At 40.9% G+C, this 13,715-nt stretch overlaps 1 long non-coding RNA gene across 2 annotated transcripts in view; it reads left to right on the top strand.

Annotated features, from left to right (window-relative positions):
• Positions 1–13,170, top strand: part of LOC111261060 (uncharacterized) — a 46,203-nt gene extending 33,033 nt beyond the window's left edge. For both annotated transcript variants that reach the window (XR_002680743.2, XR_002680746.2), the window contains 2 exons: positions 10,929–11,765; positions 12,935–13,170. This is a non-coding gene — a long non-coding RNA (uncharacterized LOC111261060). The remainder of the gene's footprint in view (positions 1–10,928; positions 11,766–12,934) is intronic.
• The last annotated feature ends 545 nt before the right edge of the window (positions 13,171–13,715 follow it).

Below are 13,715 nucleotides of genomic sequence, written 5' to 3'. Positions count from 1 at the left end.
TGTAGTAACACTTAAAAAAAGGTCTTTGTAAAGACAATGAAGGCAAACTTGCAACCATATTATGAAACAGTTTCAAAATCCGATCTTTATCGGCAATCGGATCAATAGGCAACTATTATCAATCCTCTCCTCGCAGGACAATGCCAATGGGTCTATAGCATTATAAATGAGCCGAAACAGGTGCCAGCATAGCTTGACGAAAAATCCTGCAGATTACACAGTTAATGATACGGCCTAAAGTGCAAATCTAGTACTGATTCTATCTAAATGAAATCTTCAAGATGAGATTTCATGTGGATAAGATTATCATATTACGGATCCTTCGTGAAAATCTCAACTGTGTATGTCATAGCTGAGACAACGTGACAAGTCAAAGATGCTTTTAACAGATGTTTTCAGGGGCAAACGGATCAAAATTATTTTAATCAGTGTTGTTTGTTTTTTTTTATTGTCACAACAACAGCAGATTATTGTTGATTCGAAAGTCGAAAAGTGTTTATTCGCGATGTAAAAACAACTGCACAAGCGACCATTGGCTTATACTCTAGACAAATAGTGCGGGGCTGGTTTTTAATGAGATAAGCACACATGACCACTGAACAGCCCAGATTTGGACCCGCTGAATTGCTTTGGACTTTTGCAAAAGAGAAACTTTGAGATGGGTCTGTGAACTGTTTAGGCTGTAATGTCCTCTGCGAATGGTGATCAGCATGACTGCAGGATTTATTGCTAGGCTACCTGTTTTTACTCACATACAATCTTGAAATCAAGCATTAGAAAAGTTTTCAATTCAGGTATGCTACTCTGAATATGTGTGAATTATCACTAGCTGCTGTATACGCTAAATTCATCAATTCAGGAATTTAATTAACCTATATGATTCCTTCGACAAAATTTACGACAGTTATCGGTATGTGTCGGCGTATTGGAGAAATCATACTATGAGAAGGTTCCTCCTGTTCCTGCACCACCTATGTTGTTAACCGGCGTAGTATGCACTAATGAACTAGGTCCAGTCTGAAACTAATGGTAAAGTCTGTGGTACGCCACAAAATTTCCGTTTTTTATTGTGATGTCCGGATCATTTACGGTGCGCAACAGATGGCGAACGAACGACGTCTGTCGCACATGGTGCGAAGTGGCCCTCCGTTGGGTCGGTGAAACCTCTTCAACTATACTGTAACGCCGGTGACAGCGGCGGTATCGTAGGCACGTTCTGGCATTAGTAATACTCTCATTCTCAACTTTCCAGACAAAATGATCCTAACGAAAGACTTGAGCGAACCTGGAGCTGGCTGGAAACTCGCAACGATAAGAACCCACTGTTTTGGTTCCACTACGCTTCCATGATTGGTGAGAAGTTTCATCGAGGATAAGGAAACTTTATCTGGCAGACACAGACATAAAGCTCTTAAGTTCTCTCCTAACAAAGTCTACCGCTGGACACCATCCGAACAGCTTACTGGAATCTTCAAAGGGTCAAAAGATAGCGAGTTCTTTATAGTCCTTCTCGTTCAGCCGGCGACGTTCTCTCCGTTGAAAAAAACACTACTTATAGCTGTCATCCTTTGATGTCCTCGTCGCGTTGTTGCCTCCTTGAGCATTCTAGTTAGCTCGCTAAAGGCGATAAAATGCCTGAGCTCGGCGGCGGTGACGCCAGCAGTAACTGACAGGGACCGGCGTGTTCTTCATTAGTAGTGAAAAACCGTTCCTGACCAGCGAATCCTTCCTTGCCCAATTCTCCTTTCAACAGACGTTCTCTACTTTCGTTCCGGGTAAGCAATTGAATTTCGTTTATATGAAGCATGTGCGTTAGATTCTTTTCACACCTTTTATCGGCTCTGGACTTCATTGGCATTACCTGACTGTTCATCCTTTCTTCATGGTAATTTCATGACGTCGGAGAATTTCGTTTTTCCCAGTTGGCGTTCCACTCTCCATAAATATATCTTTGTCCTGATCTTTCTGTGTTGAAGACCATTTGTCGTCGTCGTCGTTACCATACGCACGTGAGACTTAGCAGCAACGGTAATAAGCATTTATAACGGCGGTGAAACACTCTCGCTACCCCTTCCTTTTTTCTCTTATTCTTTTTTCATTGATTTTCATATGAGACAGATACACTTCAGAAAATGCGGCGTCGCGCATTGAAGCCAGCACGTGTAAAGACGCCGCTTTGTTAGTGTCCTTCAGATCGTTTTTAAGCTGAACGTCTTTTTTTCTATGGACAAAGCGAGCTCTCTTTGTACGACAACAGGCTGTGTTTTGTATCCTTGTACTACACTATACCTGCGTGATGTGAAAGTCGGCAACCAACGTATTGTTTCTGAGCTTGTTTTTACATTAGAAAGCCAGCATATAGTTACATCATATTAATACATGGAATATAGAGCACATGTGCTACATAAACGCCGCAGAATTATATTTTCACGGTTATTGAGTTAATACATACCTTTTCTGAAGGTCACATAAGACCTCTGCAGAAAAAAAAACAACGGATACAGTTTAGACGTGGTTGATTATTCAACTATGTAATATGAAATGGATGAGCCCGCCCTAAAAACCTGTCGAGGTAACAGTTGAAGTCGAATCGAAGTGGCGAATCCTTGTTTCGATTATGCCCCCAGCGCCTTATAGCATTATGGACTAATTCAAAGATAGCTGTCATAACATTAATAACGCAGTTGCTGTAGCCATTGACAAGCAAGTTATCAAGTCATGATTAACAAGACATTCGAAGCAGGAAGTGAAAATTTAAAGCAAATAAAATTAAAAAAAAAAACGATGTTATATCTATTACTTCTACCGACTTCGAGGTAACGACATTTCTATAAAGATTCAAAAAAATAGCATGACATCGATCATTGCACCGTCCTAAACGTGCGGTTTGTTTCCCTGTATAGAAAATTGCTTGTTTTTTTTATGGATTTTTTCACAAATGATTATGGCATGTCTATCGCCCATTATAATAGCAACGGTCACTTCCATAAAGCACCGGAACCGAACAATTTGCTGGCAGGCATACCAGAGATCTATTCAGGCATGACACCGGAATATATAGTCAATACGAGAATTGGCAAGAAAGTTTAAAACAAATTTGTCTGCCGTATCTCAATATGTATATGCACAGAAGTGCGCTCATGCAAAATTTAGAATTATGTACCTTGCGGTCCCAAGGGCTTATCGCCCGACGTTAGTGTACCTCATACCGTTGGGCTGTATTTTTAAAATTATTCACCATTGATTTGACTGGATCGCCTTAGCATCTGGCCTTATATTCAGGTAACGCAATCATCTGGGCTATGAGAGATCTGCCTTCAATGATTCCTGGGTACCCGCTGCAGCCTAAACCTTTAGCTGTTGTCATTGGAACGGGCAACTATATTACTTCTACGTATACATGTCACTGGGCTGTTGACAATTTGCTTTGTATGTCGAAAACAAATAAAAATTCTTATTAACCGTTGAAGTCCATACTGCTTCACAAAACTACATATAGACTAGGAAAATATATGTATATATGCATAGCCACTTATATACACGAATGTCACCTCTAGCATAATGTAGCATATCTGGCTCTTAAGGTAGAGATTGGCCTTATCTACACGTAGATATCCTAGCAGATCCTGGGCGTCCTTTTGCTTAAGTGGTGGGCGCCGCGATAGCAACCTGCCGGTTAGATAGCCGACCGATAACTATCCACAACTATCGCTTTCGTGCTTAACACATTTCATGGATATCAACGCAACGTCAGCTGTATGGACTTGGCTCCTTAATGTTCTCTTGTTCAGCGCCTCTCTATGATTTTGTGCTATTATGTTTCGAAGACGACTAGACGGCGAGACGGGGAATGTGGGAAACAGGGCGGAAAAAGAGGTCTACCTATTTCGGCATCTATGGCCACCGCGGACAAAGTCGTCAGTGACCTGCGGCCAGTCCACTAGCATTAAGCAGATGTTATCATAAGCTGCAGCGCCTTCAACACCGCTAAGACAAGTCTCTCGTTGTAAAATTACGTTTCCTCTAATTTATTCACTGAGTTTCGCGCTCGCTTGACGCGCTGCTAAGGTACCCTTCGTCTCGTTAGCCTACACAATGACAAAACAACCTAGGATATGAGCCCGTTCACCCTTGTGGGTAGGATAGGCTTTCTACCTCACTGTTTCACTCTGCGAAAACCGATGCTACTGCCGCGGTTACTACAAACGCAGTGCACGACCGAGGCGCTCATACCATAGAGTGAGCATCGAGGCAAGCTAGAATCGTCCTGTTCAGAAACGGAATATTTTTGCAAGGAGCGAGAAAGTCAATGCAAGAACAAGTAACGCTTAAAGATAGATTTTATAAGCGTGCTTTTTGTGCCTGGAAATCCAGAGGCCTGCTATATATGAAGGCTCAATGTTCGCACTCCAGAGATGTAGTACGTACTACATTTATGGTTACAACTGCATAAAGTTTGCCTGAACAGTGACGGAAACGACATTTCTTTACGCAATGATTTGCTACGACAATTTTAGCTTGTGCTTCCTTCATGAGTTAGCTCGAATTTTATTCGACGAAGCCAACATGGAATATACCGAAAACAGTGATTTAACTGAGACCGACAGAATTACCTGAGGCAATAGTTTTCACTAATAAACGAGAATATGTATATCTAAATTTTCTCGCAAGAAAAAACTCCATCAGCATTTCTGCTAAATGTTTCAGGTAAAGCAAAAGCTGTCAGTTGCAGCTCCAGTGTACTATGCCACAGTACTTAGAGAAAGGCATTTAAAAAAAAGCATTTCAAGTAATCCCTTGGAAGGCTTTTACCAGAACGGTCTCTCATAATTTCGATTTCCTGCCGCGATACCCTCATTTTCAGACAATGCATTTAGTGCGCTTTCATAGATGTTCAAAAGTTGGCGGTTTATTCAAACCGTATTCATCGCCTGGTTCCTTCTGGAGTGGAGAACAGACCTAGCTGTATCCTGCAGCTTAACCGATTGTGTGTACACTCCGCAGTCTTTGGATCGTGGCTAACCGACGGCCACTCATTAGCGTACAAGCAAGTTGGCTAACTGCAAATAAAAGGAAATCTGTAGAAGTCAGTCGGAATAGCGATGGTCATGATGATGCGAGCGAAATATGGCGATGCGTCCGTGTCCACGCAGACCAATGAAAATCAACAGCAGCACCAGCTAGGAAGGCCACTAAGAAATTTTCCTTTCCGGATAATGTCACAAAACAACAGTAGCAAAATACGCCGAGGGGCGCAGGAGCACAGAAAAAGAAAAATCATATTATCTAATGCTTTTGTCTGCCCAGAAGTGCTTCGTAAGCGTTAAATTGTCTGGAAGATCAAAATGGTCTAAAGCGTGAAGGCTGGAAAAGTCCGTCAAGCTTTGTTTGCTCTCCTCGCTACCAACAGACTCGCAAACCTTTTTCTCTCTCTATTTCTTTTTCCCTTGTTCTTTGTCTGGCACAGCCGGTTAACTCGCTCGTCTCCTTGCAGTATAACTACAACTGGAGCAACTCATCCCATCTGTTCCGTCTTATAAAGGAGAATCAGCCCGTCTCAGTACTATATCCACCCGTTCAGCATTCACCCATGTAGCAGAACCAAGGGCTCTGATGACACGGGGAAACGCTGGTTGCCCGATTCTTCGCTAATTCGCGCAGACACCAGTCTATAGCAAAAAGAACGAGAAGTAAAAGGGTTCAGCATCAAGGCGAGTTTCGCTAGGGATCCTGTTTGAAGAACGTTTACAGTAGTGCTTTCATTTGGCTAAATCGAGGCTTCTTTGCTTGGCCTCATGAATGATCTTAGCCCGGCCCCTTTCAACTCTTACCAACGACTCCTATACTAGTACTCGTCCAAAAATGACTTTTTTTTCTTCGTACTGTACAGCCTGGATTTGAGAACTATGAGATAACCAAAACAAAGAAACAGCCCAGTCCCATACGTACTTTGTGTCGTAAAAACATAACATACTCCTGTACATTGTACAATTTTCTAGGGGTACATCTGATGTTACTGACTGGGCGGGATTTAATAATGTAACCGATGTGAAAAACGTAGCGGCAATGATCGCATTGATGTTCTAGGTTCAGCTTAGGTCGTTATCCCGATCGAACAGCCATGATCGTTAACGTTATTACTGCATAAGGAATAACGTTAACGATCATAGAAATATGGTATCGGTGCATTTCGTCACACATATTAAAGAATGGTTTTGATGGTAAGTCTTAAAGCAGCGATTCTTGACTATTTGGCCATTTTATGATGATCACAAATCGCCACTAGATTAAAATTACAATGAAACGTTTGTTTCAAATAAGAGCTTCTAGCTCCAGAACAGAGGGGCTTACCGCTTGATGGACACGGTCCGGCTTGAAGTCTCATCTCGTGTTAAGTACAGAGCCGACCATGTTCGTGTGAAACAGGCACTGCTGTTTTAAATATTATCCGTAAATCGCTCCATACATACATTCGCGATCGTACGTAAACCCGCCCTTGTACTCGTAGTGTTATTTTTAAAGGGCGCTGGCAACGACCTACATATGCGTCAGTTACATACGGCATGAACGGTTCTCGGTGACGGCAGTGGATGGGAGTAGGATCGATGATGATCTATAGTGCAAAAAGTATTTGTACGGCTTTCGATATATGGGCATTCGATAAGCTCTAGCAGAATTTAGCTAAATCCTTATGTTAACATAGCGTGCACGGGTTACAATTGCCGTGCTTTGTGCGCTGTTTGACGTACGCGCAAAGGTGGAACAAGTCAAAAAAGAACTAAAAACCAGAACTTGTGTAACAAAAGAAAATCAATATTTCTCTACATGAACTTAACTGAATAGAAAGCCCCCAGCCTGACATAAAAATACTGAATTACTATGTAGTATAGATAACATAACTATACTAAACGACAAAGAAGTAAATCGAGGAAAGTGCTATTAGACCATGACGTGTCAGGTAATGCCAGTAAATAGTAAACAAGTGTTTTTTTTTCTATGTAAAAATTATTATGTGCATACTATGGCAACAGTACTCTGAGCCGTTTCAGACGTTTTTGCTTTCGTACACAAATTTGTAGTATACGTGGTGTATATCCGTTTTGTTGTAATCCTTGTCAAATCAGCACAGACTTATGAATCTACACAGCTAGCTCTAGTTTTTGCTCCGTATGAGAAGCTTAACACTGATCAATAAGTTCAACTTTGCACCCGTACGTTGCCGTAGATCAGTTGGAGTAGCAGTTCAACTGAAGTAGAATAGCGCCGTCATTAGACTAGCCGTAAGCCAAGTGCGCGTCCTAATTACGTTGAGATCTTCACGTCCATCTAGCTTCAGACCGTCTGACATTCAACGCGTGCGGACAACGGCGTTGCATCTTTTAGCACCTGCAGAAGGGTATAATGTGTAGGGTAGGTAAATCATCAACTCGGCTATATCTTTTTTTATATTTTTATTTTTTTTAGGTGGTTTGGACATAAACGATAGAGCGACATTTGGTCTTCGTTGAAATTTTCTTTAGCGAATATAACTGCTAAGATATTTCGCCTCGTTTATGACTTGCTCCGCTTAACGATCATGTATCCTGGTTACAAACGATCTGGCACCATTGCACCGATGTAACATAGATAGCATTTTAGAAAAATAATCGATGGTTTACAACGACAACTGAAAGAAATTTTAAGTCAGATCATTCGAATCGTATGCACCCACAAAAATGAGGGATATGATCGATTGAAAATTCAGATTGCGTACGCGCTTAACTTTGGCCTCTGTAAACAAGAATTAGCAGCTATATAAACAGAAGTCGTTTTTTCGGTATATTCGTTCGGCACGATTAGCCGTAATGTTCTGATGAAATGAGGCTTCCTGCCTCCGTTGTTACCGACTCGACGCTATCTGCCATGGATTGCTAGTGAATCGGTCGGTTAAGTGGCGTCGGGTAAACATCGGCTACGTAAAACGTTCTTGACAAACGGATAACCTTATGATCCAGATATCCAGTAGTCCTCCTATTTGTATAGGTTGAAGAAACACTTGTGTTGGTTAAGATGGGGTGCCCGAAACTAACCGTGCATGATTCCCTTCGAGGGAAATGCACGCATGAAGCAAGTGACAAGGCAAGGCGGACCGACGAGGTTGGTAAGCACTCGAACTAAGCTCGTCGAGTAAAACGCGCAGATAATACGTTGTCCAAAAGGCCATTGGATAGACTAGCAAAGTATTTAAAATACTTGCGACCATGGCGACTCAGTTTGTGGTGCCCGAAGGGGAATGTGGCATGAAAATGTATGACCTTCGACGCGTTAGCAAAACTCGTCTCGATGCAACTTGCTTTGGTCCCCTGGGGCTTTAATTGCCCTTTTTGAGCTACAAGGGACTGCTGGATTTTGGGGTGACGTTAATCAACGCCTAGATATGCACACCATACAGACAAAGCTAATACGTAAGGCAATGACGGATCCAAAAATATCGGTATGAGTGTAGGAAATGTCTTTGCAAGATTGAGCCACAGTTAGCCGCGGCCACGAATTTGCTATTATTCATAGGAGGTTTGTATTTTAGAAACGGCCATATACTTTGCTTAGGTAACTACTAGCAAAGCTGCTACCGAGGACAGCTATACTATCGGTATCGCAATTGTTTCACCACGATTGTTAACGGGAATACCCGCATTTCTAGTCCACATTAGCAAGGGTATTTATTGGTAAGTTGCTTCCAGCGGTATACCCCATACTAGTTCTATGACCAGTGAGTAAGTAATCGGTATTAAGTAAGCGAACAAATCTGATACAGGCGTCAGCAGAAGAGAAGCAAGCTACACTAAATCCTAAACGTTTGCTTACATGTATACATTATGTTCTTCCTTGCATTATCGCCTATATGTTGAAGTAATATGTACGTCAAGTAATGTATGATAGCACGAACTTGATGCCGGTAGTGACAACATGCAACAGAACTCCAACGGCCTACCTAATTGCTATGGAACTAGTTGCATTTATCAGGGCGCTATTGGCGTTCTGGTTAATGAAAAGACTGTGAATTGCGAGCTGATTGATATAAGCACATATCGCACAAAACGATTATTATTTTTATATGAGAAACTTTTGATTTATTCGAAGAATTTTAAGTTTTTCTGTTATTTTTTACCTCGGCTCTTTGTTTGATATTAGATGCACCTAAAATACAATACTACTTGGTTCCACATATATATGGTTACACTCTAAATAAAAATTTACAGCAAACGCTCATTTTTGATGTGGTTCTTCTAGCTGATAATGATTTAGGAACTTCTATGGATCTATGCGGTCCTCCCGTCAGAAAACTACAATAGCCTGTAGCAGTAGGTGGGGCGTACCAGTACACTGCAGCCTCCTTTATGGGTCCAAATTAGCCCAGTTCACCGAAATGGCTGATACTCTCTAGCCGCAATGTATTTCTGTGCGGATAGCGTCGAAACATCTTTGTCTTGTCATTAGACGAAGCAGATCCACAAACAGTAAAATCATCTAAATAACGGTCGCTGTTTCCTTTTGTGCAAACACAACTGCCCCACTTTTTATGCCTTCTTAAATATCAAAGGCGAAAGATTCCAACAGAACTATGGTGCTTGTTTTGGGTACGTAATTCACCGCATGCAATGATCAGACGCTTTTTTGTGAGCGGTTAACATTATCAAACAGTGAAGGCAAGGCTAAACGTTTGCTACGGACCGCAACCGCAGAACTAATGAAAATCAAAACGTAAGAGTAAAAAAACATTATGTTATGGTCCTTTCAGCCCTGTCTTCCAGAAGCGACTGTTATCTATGACATGGTCAGGTTTCATGCGATTTTGATGAGTTCCGCCATATACTACTGCTAGTTCGTTTCAAGCAGATTTCTACCCTGCAGCTTCCAAACAGCGAAATACCGTCTAAGAACTGTCGGTGGCCGATTCCTCATTGCGCTGAAGAGTCAGAGTACTCTCGAAGTTATCGAGGTTGAACAGCTCCTACTCGAACTTTCCTACTAGTAGGTCGCTGGGGTGCTGTTCACGCTGCGATAAATTTCGGTTTCCTGGCCGGCAGTGAAACGTTGTCTCTTTGAAATTGTCTCTGTAGTAACATTTCTTCTCGTCTGTTTTATGGCCAGTACTCTGCCACCAAGCCATGGTGTTTCTGTATATGTGTTATTTATAGCTGCTAACGAATTTGAAAAAAAGATATCTAATTAATTAGCGCAATGCAGCCTAAAATAGTAAGTGCGAACTTCCTCTTTCCGGCCGAATTGTTTCGACATTATTGAAAAGTATTGTGAAACAAACGAATAACAAACAAGTTTCTTTTGTTATTTTATACTGGTAGCCTGAAGGTCTCCCATGGAGTAGTGGGCTGTTAACTTGAATGTATTTAGGCCATATGAGTAGCTACAAACAGAGATTGCAGACATCGTAATGAAGTTTGAATTATCGAAGAGGAAAATACCTTTGTATTTTTTTACTAATATAAAATACTTGCGAAAAAAAAAAGCGGCACCTTGACAACAATGTGCAATGGCAGTCCAACATCAGAAATTACGCACCATAAAAAAGTACCAAATCTCTGACTATTAGTAATGAAATGAAAACGAACGTTTGAAAGCTTCGACTCTTCATACAGATGAACGCGAACGGTTAAAATGCTGATGTATTATGTTATTACTATATTATTTATGTTAGCTTTATGAATTTTTCCTCCGCAAAGTCAGTACTTCGTTCACGGTAACGTCCTATTGAGAGCGCACATTAATAAGCTGTATCCAGTGCGTATCACAAAAGTTTCTTGTTTTTTATTTAGCCGTTTCCTTACTCAGTGAGCGCAATATTTATATTTTAACAATTTTTCGAAATTCTTCCAGTGTTTTTCGAAAATTCAGTTTGTTCTAAGAATACGTGTTTTCTTTTCTAACAGATTCGTCGTACCTACACATATGCCCGAAACATTGTGTGAATTTCGTTATACGTTACAAGCGTCCTTCAAATAATTCCAACCACGAATTAAAGAAAAGCAAATTACAAGTTGGTGTTCTTCTGTACACAAACGAATTTCAATGCGATAAGTCAACAGAGTACGCAATGGCACTGCGAGTATAAGAAGTCATGTTACTCATTTATAGCATACAATTAATTCATATTGGGTTTAGCCTTATGACTGATGTCGATCAAAGCTAGAAATCGTCGAACATTATTCGGGACGAAATCTTCCGTCCCTGACCTCTGTTTATCGCTATATCGTTAACGTCACTACTAGCTGTGGCGCGAAAATGAAAACAATATAGGAAGCTGAAGCGAACAGTTGCCGAAGGAATAAAAGGGGGCAAACGACGCACTTGGAACGACGGCGTCCAGAAGTATCCATCGACATACAAGCAACGAAACGCTTTACTAATGAAGTTCCACGAAACGGACGTCTTCGAACATCGTTGGATAACGGTCTTTTTCTACTCGTTCACTATGTCCAAGGCCAGTTGATTGTAGTCAAATGCCGAATATTTCCTTGTGTTTTGCTTTCTCATTATTGCTCATCCGGTAGTGTGATAGCGAGCTGCCGACAAATCTCGTCATTTCAGCACATAGCCGCTGGCAGACTATTCGCTGGACGACACTGTCTATATGATGTATTCTCAAGCTAATAAAAAGATATGAATACATAGGCGATGATCGCGGGTGCAGTTCCAGCCCGACCAACTTGACAGAAACTTGGCCGTCCGCTAGACCGCTATCTCATCGCTATGTTGGAGCGGCAACGGTGAGTCGTAGATGATCAGCGGACGTTCTGTATCGTTTGTATGTAAGTCGCATTATTTGATGTAAACACACACTTGAACAAAAATTTGTAGAGGGCATCAGCGGCACGTGAGTATGCGACGCTATGCTAGCAGTACGCTTTCAAAAGATGACAAAGTGGTAAACGGAGGCAGACGGAAATGTACATTTCCATCTGCCTCCGTAACGTCTCATGCGAATTGTATGAGACGTCAGAGAGTGAAGTACAACATATAAAATCAGTATAAATACAGACTAAATCAATATAGTTCTAGCTTTTTTTGCATAACAATGCACAAATACCGTAAAGTACGTAATTGACGCTGATGGTTTCCGACGACGCTATATTTTCACCTCCACTAATTTAATAACTATTAAAATATGAGAGGAACTTAACGCCTATTTCGGGTCCGGTCAATAAATTCTTTCCAGGCCTACTATTGTTATGCAATCAATTTACCACAATCTATTAAGTCCTTCTGGTACTGATGCGTTGTGTAGCTACCTGCAGGTGTCTAACTGTACTCTGATGCACGATTTTTACATTACTTTACGATAACTTTTGCGATAACAGATGATTTTACGAAACTTTCGTTAAGACTGGCATAACTCTTGACAAAAGCAGTCTTATTCGTATCAGTATCAAATACGTCTTCGCGTTTTACTTGGCTAGTCCTGGAAAGGTAGCTCAAGCATTTATCTGTAATTGTCTTGCCACGATCGGGAGCTGAATACTGGAAGTGCTTACTTTTTTTTAAATTTTCTCATACTCAAATTTTCGCATATCTCGAACTACCAGCCCAGTATAGCATTAAGCATATATATGCGGTGTCTTAATTATCCACCCTACGTGTGATCCCTAAACAGAAGTGCATATGGACCGTCGTTCAGTAAATCCTCATCACTTATTTCACGATGTAAGCAAACTTAGTTCAACAATATTCACTGACGATGGTGGATAGCTCTCCATCGTTACGGCAGCCTACACCCGGTGTACCCCTACTATATAGTAATATCCTCCTACAATATTGCATAAAATACCGCCCGATAGTTACATTTATGAAACAGCCAACCGAATATGCGACATAGAGTAAAAAATACGTAATAACGAAGTTTCATTGCACCGCTCTATGGGGTTGCAAAATGTTACAGGTACAAGCTTCTATGCAGCCTAAAAATTCGTATGTCAGTAGGAGTCGCGATCTCTCGTCGCACTGCGTAGGCCTGCATACGCTTTGCTTTCAACATAGCCGTTTAATCGTAGGTGTATCAACCTAACAATAGTTTCTGTGAGAGCTTCCTATACGATGTAGTCCAGAGAATAACTCTCAGCCCATGTCGTTTGAGCAGGTCGTCATAGAGGTTTAATAAACATACACGTTATCGAACCTGTTTGTATTGCTAAATCTGAATGTTTGTATTGCGCTTGTTAGTATTTAGTAAATGTGTGTGACTATTGTGTAAATATCGATTCAACTGGTTAGTACGGAGACTTAGAGCCGCCGTATCGTTGAAATAGGTTTTCGCAAAAGCCTTGAATTAGCATTTGGTTATAGCTGGCAAATTGAGGGAAAGTTAATAGGGCATCGTCGATGATAGTCATGTAACTGTACCTATGTAATTGGCTACATAGTGACAAATAATTGATCGTTGATGGATGGATCTCTTTTGGGGAAAAAGAAAAAAAAAAAGCCTCATATTTTCGGATAGGAAAAACAATCAGTTGTTTCTATGTTAAAACAAAAACCTATAAAAAAAAAAAAAAAAAATAATTGCTCTCTATTCAGTTCGTAATTCTGGGCGTCACAACTCAATTATATTATTATTATTATTATTATTCGAGACTATTAGAAGCTATTTTGTTCTGCTTTTCCACAAGATTCGTTCCCAATTTCCACGATCGATAGAAAATCATGTGGCATATATTGGCTGC

Source organism: Varroa jacobsoni, unplaced genomic scaffold, assembly GCF_002532875.2.
Source record: "Varroa jacobsoni isolate VJ856 unplaced genomic scaffold, vjacob_1.0 scaffold_516, whole genome shotgun sequence".
Taxonomy (NCBI): Eukaryota; Metazoa; Arthropoda; class Arachnida; order Mesostigmata; family Varroidae; genus Varroa; species Varroa jacobsoni.
This window is presented reverse-complemented; position numbering and strand designations above follow the sequence as displayed.